Below are 11,432 nucleotides of genomic sequence, written 5' to 3'. Positions count from 1 at the left end.
CCAGTGCCTCTACTTCCTCGTGAGGCTAAAGAAATTTGTCATGTCCCCTTTGACCCTTACCAGTTTTTATAGATGCACCATAGAAAGCATCCTGTCCAGATGCATCACAGCTTGGTATGGCAACTGCTCTGCCCAAGACCGCAGGAAACTGCAGAGAGTTGTGGACACAGATCAGCACATCAGGGACGCCAGCCTCCCCTCCATAGACTCTGTCTACATTTCTCGTTGCCTGGGTAAAGCAGCCAACATAATCAAAGACCCCACCCACGCCGGACATTCCCTCTTCTCCCCCCTCCTATCGGGTAGAAGATACAAAAGCCTGAAAGCACGTACCGCCAGGCTCAAGGTCAGCTTCTATCCTGCTGTTAAAAGACTATTGAATGGTCCCCTGGTATGATAAGATGGACTCTTGACCTCACAATCTACCTTGTTATGGCCTTGCACCTTATTGTCTGCCTGCACTGCAATTTTCTGTAACACTTTATTCTGCATTCTGTTATTGTTTCTACCTTGTACTACCTCAATGCACTGTTGTCATGAAATGATCTGTCTGGACAGTATTGCAAGACGAGTTTTTCACTGTACCTCAGTACATGTGACAATAATAAACCAATTTACCAAGATTGTGATGTCGTCATGAAAAAGCTCCTGAATTATTTTTTTTGGCATCATTCTGGCCACATCATTATGTCTAGCCTCCTCTCTGCTTTTTGCTTTCTTCTTGGCTGGTTAAAGCTCTCCAGATGTCGGACGTGTTGTTCCATTGAGGGTATCGAAGCTGTTGGAGTTTAAGACAGTTAGTGATGATTCTGTAGACACCATTCAGCACTAGGAGACATGAGACTGCAGATGCTGGAATCTGGAGTAGAAGACAAACTGTTGGAGGAACTCAGCGGGTCAGGCAGCATCTGTGGAGGGAAATGGACAGTCAACATTTCAGGTTGAGACCCTTCATCTGGACTGAAAGATGGAGGGATGCTAGCCAGTATAAAAAGATGAGGGGAAGGGTTGGAGCAAGAGTTGGCAAGCAGTATGTAGATCCAGGTGAGGAGGGGTGATAGGCAAATGGAGGGGTTAAGAATGGGAATAGCAGCAGAGGCTGGGAGGTGATAGGTGGAGGCAACAAAGGGCTGCAGATGATGGAATCTGATAAGAAAGGGAGCATGGAACCAAATAAGGGAGGTAGGGTGGGAGAGGGGAACAGCAGGGGGTGAGGACCCAGTGGGAGGAGTGTGTGGGTGATGGGCAGATGAAGTGGGTGGAGGAGGGGAAAGAAACAGGGTGACGGGGGCCTGCGTTGGGTGCAGGAGGAACTGGGTAGATCGGGGGAGAGAGAAGATGGACAGATGGGGAGCAGGTTACCTGAAATTGGAGAATTCAATATTCATACCATTGGGTTGTAGACTACCCAGGTGGGATATGAGGTGCTGTTCCTCTGGTTTGCATTGAGTTTGCGTCTGGATAGTGGTGAGGGAGGAGGTGTACCCTAGTGTGAGTGATCACCCCTCCACCCTGCCCCCCCAGCAACCACCCTCCCCCTCCCATACACACACACACACACACACACACACATTTTGAATTTGCAAGCTTCTAGATAATATATTTTCAGGCACTGACTTTACTCTTCACAGTTTGATGAGTAGGAGCCACAAGAGAAGAATCCGTGTCACAACTATGGGGTCCAATCCAGATAATTACTGTCCAGTCAGTTTACTCTCAATCACCAGCAACGTGATGAAAAGTAACATTGACAAATCTGTCAAGCAGTACTTACTCACCAATAATCCCATCATTAATGCCCAGTTATCTAAAGATGGACCAACAAACTAAATTTAAGAGGTGAGGTGAGAGCAACTGTCCTTGATATCAAGGCAGCATTTAATGAGGTGTATTGACAAGGATCCCTGGTAAAAACCAAGTCAAGGGTCATCAAGGGAAAACACTCCAATGGCTAGAGTCATACCTCATGCAAGGGGTCAATCATTCTGGCCCCAGGGCATCCCTGCATGGGTTCCTCGAGTATTGTTCTAAGTTCAACCATCTTCAGCTGCTTTGTCATAAGGTCAGAAGTGAGGATGTTTGCTGATGAATGCACAACATTTAAATCCATTTGCAACTTCACAGCAAATGAATTGGCACATTCCTGCATACAGCAAGGCGTGGATGACATTCAGACATGAGCTGATAGGTGGCAAATGACATTTGCACCACAGAAGTGCCAGGCAATGTCCATATCAAACAAGAGAGAGCCTAATCACCTACCCATCACGTTCATGACATTACCATTGCTGAGCCTCCACCATCAACATCCTGGTGATCATTATTGATGAGAAACTCAGCTGAAACCAGCCACATAAACACCATGGCTGCAAAAGCAGGTCAGAGGCTGAGTACTTTGTGGAGGGTGACTCATTTCCTGACACCCCAAAGCCATTCCACTATCTATGAGGCATAAGTTAGAAATTTGATGGAATACTCTCCAGTTGTTTGAATAAATGCAGTTCCAATAACTCTGAGAGGTCTCAACAGTATCCAGGGCAGAGCTGCTTGCTTGATTGGCACCCCAACAGCCACCATAAACATTAATTTCCTCTATCAATGGTGCACAGTGCCTTCAACACATGCAGTTACTCACCGAGGCTTCTCTTGATAGCACCTCCCTAACCACAAAACCTACCAGTAAGAAGGATAAGCAGGCACATGGGAACACTACCAGGATTCTCTCAATATCTTGATTTGGAAATATGTTGCCTATCCTTCAACATTGCTGGATCGATATCCTGGAATTCCTTATCAAACAGCAATGTGGGAATAGCTAATTAAGGATGGGCAATAAATGCTAGCCTTGTTGGTAATGCCCAGATATCAATAAATGAATACTTCACAAAAATTACCAGCATAAAAGGGAAAAAACTGAATCCTGAGAATGTGAGATGCAAAGACTGGAATTGCTGATTAAGTGAACGTTAACATTCAGTCAATTAAGTGGCATGGAATTAGAAGGATAGTATCAGTAAAGGTGAACATAAAGCTGACGATATTCATGGGGGTGATGAATAATGACTCTGACTGTTAGAGAATTCAAGGCAAATGTAGAACCTACTCTCTCCACATTCCCATTTGTCCCAGGTCTCAATTTTAAGATTCTCATCTGCCCCACCAATTCCATCCCTATTTCTATAGCCATTGCCTTCGACTGCCTGGACAGTAGCTCCTTTCTAAGTCTTCTCAATTCTCTACCTCTCCATCTTACTTTAGGCACTTCTTTACACATGCCCTATTCACTGGTCTACCCTAAGATTTTCCTTCATGGCTCCATCTTTGTGAAGTGTGTGCCTTGGACATCATATAACCACATACTCTAAAATCCTTCGGACGTAGGGGAAGCCCATCTTTCTGATTAAAAATGTTGCTTCAAGGTAGATCACATGGTATTACAAAGAATTGAAGTACTGCATCAATTAATTGTTTGTAATGAAGTTATAATAATCATGTTGCAACTAAAGGCTTTTCTCTAGATCTCATTGCAAAGGAAACATTCATATTGATTTAAGGCAGAATGTTGATGGCTTCAGCCTTCAATCCTAAACACACAAGCCCTTCTTTTAAAACTATGCTGCTTCTGGACAATTATCCATTGAGTTTTTTTAAGTAGATTGTTTAGCTTTTCTCTGAAGACAAATAGTGAATTTCCAATCCTTCCTTTCTCCCATGTTAGAAACTACTGTTGATAGTATTGGCAAACATTTAAAACATCCACATTTCCTCCTCCGTCCATTCTTCAAACTCAAATGTGAAACTATTTATTTTACTTGAGTCAACACTGAGTTAAGATATTGTTTCAAGCAATATTAGAAATTAATATCACCAGCAGGCATTAGGAGATTTAAAAATTATTCCATATGTGTATTTATTTTGTTTCCTATATTTTGTATATGCTTTTGTTCTTCTGGGGTGTGAAATTGGTCAGCTTCAGTAAAGCTCAACTGACTGATCATGAATGTGCACCCATTTTATACCACACAAATTTCATTAGCCATTGTCTTCAATAGTGAAGAAGATGAGGCAGTGTGTGAAATGTACTGTAGACTAGCTATTACCCCATTTTGTGCTGCTGTTGAGCAATTCCACTCCTCCCCCTTATCTAGTATTCCTTAAAGGTTAAAGTTGCCTCTCATTCTACTGTTGTGTTTTTTTCTTAGATTAAAAGATGCAGTTTCAAGTTTACAATCTAGTTTTATGTTACTTAAGCATTTCTTGTCTAAAAGACCTGAATTTGATAATGTGAATTGGAGTGTCTCATGAAGTGAACAGGAAGGAAAATCAAAAGATGCAAGGCAAGCTAAAGATGATTTTCCAAAAAAAGTCCTGACAATTCAAACTATGGTCATTATCACCATATACTGGAAAATAGTTTTTTTTTTTGCTATGCTTTTGTGTGAGATTGTGTAACTTAAATATTATACCTCCAGGGTAATGTCATTGAAAAATTAGATCTATCCATAACTAAAGGTGCATATTCTGCCATTTTCTGAGAGTTGCTGAACCATCATTACCCAGAATAAATTTCAGATTCTAATATTATTGAGAACCTTTTGCAATTTATATCTGGAACATTTCATATTGATTACATTTTCATAACCAAATCTATTTAAAAACATTGCTTGTGCAACAGAAATATTTAGTAATGACCTGAACACAGATCTTTCCCTTCATTGGACTGCTTAGAATCAGCTATTTATGTGTTTGTGTAACTACGACAGTTGCTTTAGAATATTCAATTTTCCTTATCAAAATTGCTTTATAATGCTGCAGTGTTTTTCTAAGAAATTACTTTTTCTAAGAAATTACTTTTTCTAAGGTTTCTACTGTGTGCCCTCGTCTGGCCTTGTTATAAACACAGCCAGACAAAATCCTCTCTGGGCTGAGGTGACGTACTTCCAAGTCCCACTTTTCTTCACCCCAGAATCAATTCTAATTAGTCGAGCAAAAAGTAGGCAAAACTTTTATCATGAGATGCAAAATGGGTATTATCGCTTTAATTTTTAACTAAGGTAGTTGAAAGTATGCTCTTTCTGCACCATTTAATTTAATTCCAAACTAGACCTTCAGTCTTGAATATTTGAATGAGGGGCATGATGCCTGTTGCTGATTATTTCCCTTAAACAGGCAGCTTATGAGATCTGAGGGTCCATTTCCTGGTGATCCTTGTGCATGGACCTGTGTTGGGCACAAAAAATGGCCCCAGTAAATATTTATTGCTTTTGTGTTATGGATACCAAGTACCTATTTAGTTTCATTTGTGTTCTTATATCGTAACAGTGAGTTACCATAGATCTCGAACTGCAGTGAGTCCAAACTGTAAATGTGGAAGTCCATAGCACGCCCACCAGCAGCTGAAATGAGAAAATATAGACCAACATTTCAACCCAGTTCTGTTGGAAAATCGCCACTTACATCAGTAACATGTCTTTTTGCATGCAGACAAATCTGCAGGATATTTCTAACTTGGTTATTCTTTTATTTTCATTTCTTATTTTCAATTTCCAGTTTATCTCTTTATTTCCCAGTCTGAATCTAACAATATAAATTATGTAAACAATTTTACAAAACTATTGGCAGAAATGGGTAGATTATAATTGTTCTTTTCATTTTCAGAGCACGTGGTGCATGAAAAGTCACATAACAAAGTAAGACTTTAAAGTATTTAAGCAATGTTATCAAAAAAGAGATTAGTGTGAAGTGTGCTAATATGCTAGGGTATTTTGAGATAAATAAGGAGGTAGTGTTGGGTCCCTTAAAGAACATTAAGGTGGATAAGTCCCAAGGGCCTGATGGGATATACTCCAAGTTATTGAGAGAGGCAAGACATGAGGTTGCTGGGCCCTTGACCAAGATCTTCGTTTCCTCACTAGCCACAGATGAGGTCCCAGAGGACAGGTATTCAACAAGGGAAATAGGGATAATCTTGGAAACTACTGATCGGTGATAGGGAAGTGGTAGGGAAGCTGTTGGAGAGGATTCTTAGAGATAGGATTTATGAGCATTTGGAAAACCATGACCTACTTAGGGATAGTCAGCATGGCTTTGTACAGGGCAAGTCATGTCTTACTAACTTGATTGACTTTTTTAGAGGAGGTGACAAACATTATTGATGAAGGTAGAGCTGTGGATATTGTCTGCATGGATTTTAGTAAGGTGTTTGACAAGGTCCCTCATGGGAGGCTCATCCATAAGATTAAGATGCATGGGATCCACGGTGACTTGGCCGTTTGGATTCAGAATTGGCTTGCCCATAGAAGACAGAGGGTAGTGGTCTATGGGACTTATTCTGGCTGGAGGTCCGTGACTAGTGGTGTTCCACAGGGATCCATGCTGAGACCTCTGCTGTTTGTGATATATGAATAAATGACCTGGATGAAAATATAGATGGGTGGGTTAGTAAGTTCGCTGACAATACAAAGATTGGTGGTGTTATGGATAGTGTAGATGATTGCCAAAGGATACAGTGGAATATAGATCTGTTGCAGATATGGGTGGAGGAATGGAAAATAGAGTTTAATCTGGCCAAATGTGAGGTATTGCACTTTGGGAGTTCAAATGTAAAGGGACAGTACACTGTTAATGGCAAGACCCTTAACAGTGTTGATGAACAGAGGGATGTTGGGGTCCAAGTCCATAGCTCCCTGAAATAGGCTGCACAGGTTGATAGGGTGGTAAAAAAAGGCATATGTCATGCTTGCTTTATTAGTTGAGGCATTGAGTTCTAGAGCATTATAAAACTCTAGTTAGGCCTCATCTGGAGCATTACATTCAATTCTGGTTGCCTCATTATAGGAAGGATGTGGAGGCTTTGCAGAGAGTGTGGAAGAGGTATACCAGGATGCTGCCAGGATTAGAGGGCATGTGCTATATGGAGAGGTTGGGCAAACTTGGGTTGTTTTCTCTGGAGGGGCGGAGGCTGAGGGGAGTCCTGATAGAGGTTTATAAGACTGTGAAAGGCATAGACAGCCGGTATCTTTTTCCTAGCATCAAAATGTCTGATAGTAGAGGATATGCATTTAAGGTGAGAGCAGATAAGTTCAAAGGAGACATGCAGGGCAAGTTTTTTTTACACAGAGAGTGGTGGGTGCCTGGAATGCACTGTCTGGTTGGTAGTGGGGTCAAAAACGATAGAGGTGTTTAAGAGGCTCTTAGATAGGCATGTGAATGTGCAGAGAATGGAGGGATATGGATATTGTGTAGGCAGAAGGGATTAGTTTAGCTAGGCATTTAATTACTAGTTTAATTAGTTTGGCCCAACATGGTGTGCTGAAGGGCCTGTTCCTGTGCTGTACTGTTCTAAGTTCTAACACCTATCCACCCACCCAAAAAAAGGTTTCAAAGATCACAGTTTAAGGTAAAGCAATCATTAATATGCTATCTATATCTGATTGTAGTTAAAACAGCTTACTTGTTTAGAGATTAATTTTCATGTTTTTTTAATTTATTTCTGTGATTACAGTAATTGTTAGTTATGGTCTTAGGGGTATAAAACACCATTAAAGGAAGAAAAATAGCTTTACCCCAAAAGTGCATTAGAACACAACACTTTAGAGAAGAAGCTGGCTTCAGTACAGTTGTGATGAATAATTCATGTTGTATTTTGAGTGCCTTCTGCTAAAATGGATAAAAGTCCGGTGGCTGTGTTTTAAGAATTTGAATAAATTAAAGATCTAAGAAAATAAAATACTGTTAGAGGGAACACAACTGTCTCGGTTGAAGCAGAGTAATAACATTACATGTAAAACACAACATAGAGGATAAAAAGCCACAACAAAAACATAATGGAAACATGAAAACTGTTAAAACACTGGCTCAGTATTGCACCTCTGTATAAAGTACTCTGACACCAAACTCCATCACAGAATGTGATTTGCATACAGATGTCAAAATGCTTGGCTCAGTTAAAGTTAAGACTTGCATGTGTGGCCACCTAAATCCCCTGTAGTACATGAGTATGCTGACTCAGGGTGTCCAGGTGGCTGGACAATGACCATTTATTTGGAGGCATTATTTTCCCTGGGGTTTCCCCTTGCTTGTAGATGGTAATCCTAAAACTCAAGATGAACACATGGTGAGGCATTATGTTTTGGTCTGTGTTGATTGCTCTGAATTTTATCAAGAGGAGGGGATAGAATGGAAGGCGGTGGTTAGTAGGAAGGAGGCGTTGTTAGAATAATTGCCATTGGCTCATAAGGTGACAGTCTTAATTCACTTTCTTCCATGACTGAAATTTAAAAGAACGCAATTTTTTCTCTGAAGTGTGCCACATTACTTTAGGACATCTGCTAAGCTGATTTATAGGGCTTAACAGCAAGACTATCAAACAGATTATGTGTCACTACAACTAATACAGCAGCAATTTCATTCTTTTAAATGAAGCTGGCAGTAAAGTTTGGCTCTTTCTAAAAGCTGTGGTAATTTTCTGAAAACACAGCACATTCACTCCATTAAGGAGCAGCCTTTGTTTCTTTTAGGAAATCAAAAACTCATTAAGATGGTAAGCAATCTATTTGAAGAATTATTTTTAGTACATTAATTTAAAAATATTTAGTGGGTAACAAGATTCAATCATTTACCTCTTATGAAATATTGATTGTAAGTCTTAAGAGAACTGACTAAGCTTTACGTGTGCACCAAGTATGTATGTCTTGGCTATAAAGCAAGTGACATTTTCACAAAGGATCATGATAAACTCATACAATACTTTATTTTGTCTGCTGTAAAGTGCTGATTTGAGTACTGTCCTTGAGCAACTAAATTTTCCTAGTCGCTTTTGATTTATCATTGGACACAATCACTAAATTGTGCTTATTTCATTTGTTTTTGTATTAATTGCTCCCTTTGACTGGCTGTCTGTAAATCCACAGTCTGGATCATTTTGATATTCTATAGTGACAGCTGGTAATGGAAGCCCAGGTTTCTGTAGAAAGCCTATTAAGTATGCCGCGCACTCAATGGCCTGTGGTCCGGGATAGAGAGCTCCTCCCATAAGTGTGGCAGGCTTTTGTCATTGTAATTGGGCTCTGTTTGTAGAGTGTTGTCTGTATTTACTCTTTGCCAGAGCTCATATTTACACAGCCTGTTAGGGGGCTTGATGTCTCCCTGCCATACCACAAATGCATCAGATACTGCTACAATGCCTTTTGGCACCTATGATTTCTTTTTAGTCTTCTAAGTTATTCTGTCAAAGGGTGCAGCAGGGGTAAGAGGCCTTGAGGGGCTGGGGAAGTCTATAGGTTGATGACACTCACTTTGGCAATAAAATTAAAGGTATCTGGTGCTACGAGATTTTGATTAAAAAAAATCTATCCAGAGACATTATCTGGCCATGCCTCTTTCACAGAGCTCATTCATTCAGGAAGCAGAAAGCACAGAGCAAGCAAATTTAATAAGCACTGCATCCATTACACATTTAGCTTCTGCCATAGCAACAGAGTCAGGGCTATTCAATCTCCTGTGCTCAGCCATCATTATCTCCTGAGCCATCTGTTGTAGAGGAGTACAATTCCATCTTATTTAAATGAAGTGAAGCTAGCATCTATTTAACAGGACATATGTCACAGAAAACATACAACTAGAAATATGGCTGCATGAATCTGATTTCTCTTTTCTTTCAAGATGTTTGTGTGCAATTGTGTTTTATGCGACGAACAAAGAAGAAATTCAGGATTAAATCTATCTTGGTAAGGTGTCCCAATTCTGACATAAAGTAGGATGTAAAGTGAGAATGTGGTGACTTTGCGTTCAACTGTGTGTGTGCTGTGTCCTGGGGAGCTGCCATGTGAGTCTTTGTAAACCTAAAATCAACAAACAACAAAATAGAAGTTTTAAAGTCTATGGTGAGGCTGTAGGTTTTCGTGTTGTATTCATCTTGAATGACAATTGTGTTGTGTACACAGTATTGCTGTAACAGGATTGGCTCTCAGTCTGTTGCATTGAATTTTAATTATGTGCAAAATTGGCTGTGATTGGTGCAGCTGTCAGGCCACGCTGCCCCTTCAACTGATAAGTTGTATGCACTTGGCAGAAACTTTCCAGGAATGATACTCACTTCTGCACTGTTCTTCCAGATATACAGAGACTAGCAAGAATGAAGCTGTGTGGAACATTTCTTGGTTGGTAGAAAACATAAATCATTTACTTAACTTACATTCTTTTCTCTTATATCAGCATTGTCAGTTCTGGGCTTTGCACAGGCTAGAGGGATTTAAAAATATGCAAGTGTTATTGCTCAGCTCAATTGAAATATTTTATGCAGTTGCTAAGTGGAATAATTTTGTGCTGTGCTGGACAATATAAGTTATGTACTTTTGATCTGATCATTCCATTATTTTATAGTCTCGGACTGATGTCTTCGTGAAACCTCTTTTAGATAATTTTTGTGTCATTTGAATAATGTTAATTTATACTGTGAGGTGTGTAGATTCATAGTTTTGCACAATGGGGATACAGACTGTCCTCGGGTTACAGATGCTCAGCTTATGGACACCCCTTACATACGAACAAGCTGCTATAATATTATAAAATTCAGAAGTTCGGCATACGTTTATTCCTACAAACAGCAGAACTAGTTTCCTCTCTCTCTCTCTCTCTCTCTCTCTCTCTCTCTACTTTTAGTAATTGTTCTTTCTTAACGGTGCTTTTAATGCAGTAGAGGTATGGTCACCATATCGAGTGATTTTTGTGTATTTTCTGACTTACAAACAAAATCGACTTATGGACGTCTGTAGAATTGGAACCTGTTCGTTACCCAGGGACAGCTTGTGTGCAACACTTAATTTAAATGTTAGTTTTCTTAAAACCATTCTTTGTACTGAAAAAAAAATGAAAGGAATATAATATTGTTCGTGGAGTTCAGACAAAGAAGTTTTGTCTCCTCAGTGTTTGTGATATGCGCCTGACAGGGATCATTAAGACAATGTTAGCCTGAAGGCTTATTAAAAGTTTCTGTATGCTGCTTCCATCTGCCAGGGTCTGCCACAGGCAGGTTTCATTCCAAATGCTCAGCTGTTACGTATACAATATTAATGCTGACCAGTTGCATCCAGCATACAACAGGACTAATTGTAGTCTGGTGAATTAGGGTTACCCATCTGCATAGGTTTGAAATCTGTTATAAGACTAACAAGAAAAATGAATTCAGTTCCAGCTGGTAATTGAAGGAGCTTCCTTAATTAACTATGCAAAAAAGTTTTTAACTCAGAGCTTGTTCAGAGTAAAAGTTTCATTTAGCAGTTATAAAACCAAAATAAATTATCAGCAGTACATGGATTAATTTTAATACCAATATTTTCAGTAAAATATATTTAACACCACTGATAGAACTTTTGCAGATATATAAGCTCCTTTGAAGTAATAATAACATTTTGTGAAAGTTTCAAACTTAA

Source organism: Pristis pectinata, chromosome 16, assembly GCF_009764475.1.
Source record: "Pristis pectinata isolate sPriPec2 chromosome 16, sPriPec2.1.pri, whole genome shotgun sequence".
Classification (NCBI taxonomy): domain Eukaryota; kingdom Metazoa; phylum Chordata; class Chondrichthyes; order Rhinopristiformes; family Pristidae; genus Pristis; species Pristis pectinata.
The sequence above is the reverse complement of the archived record's forward strand: the minus strand, read 5'-3'. Positions refer to the sequence as shown.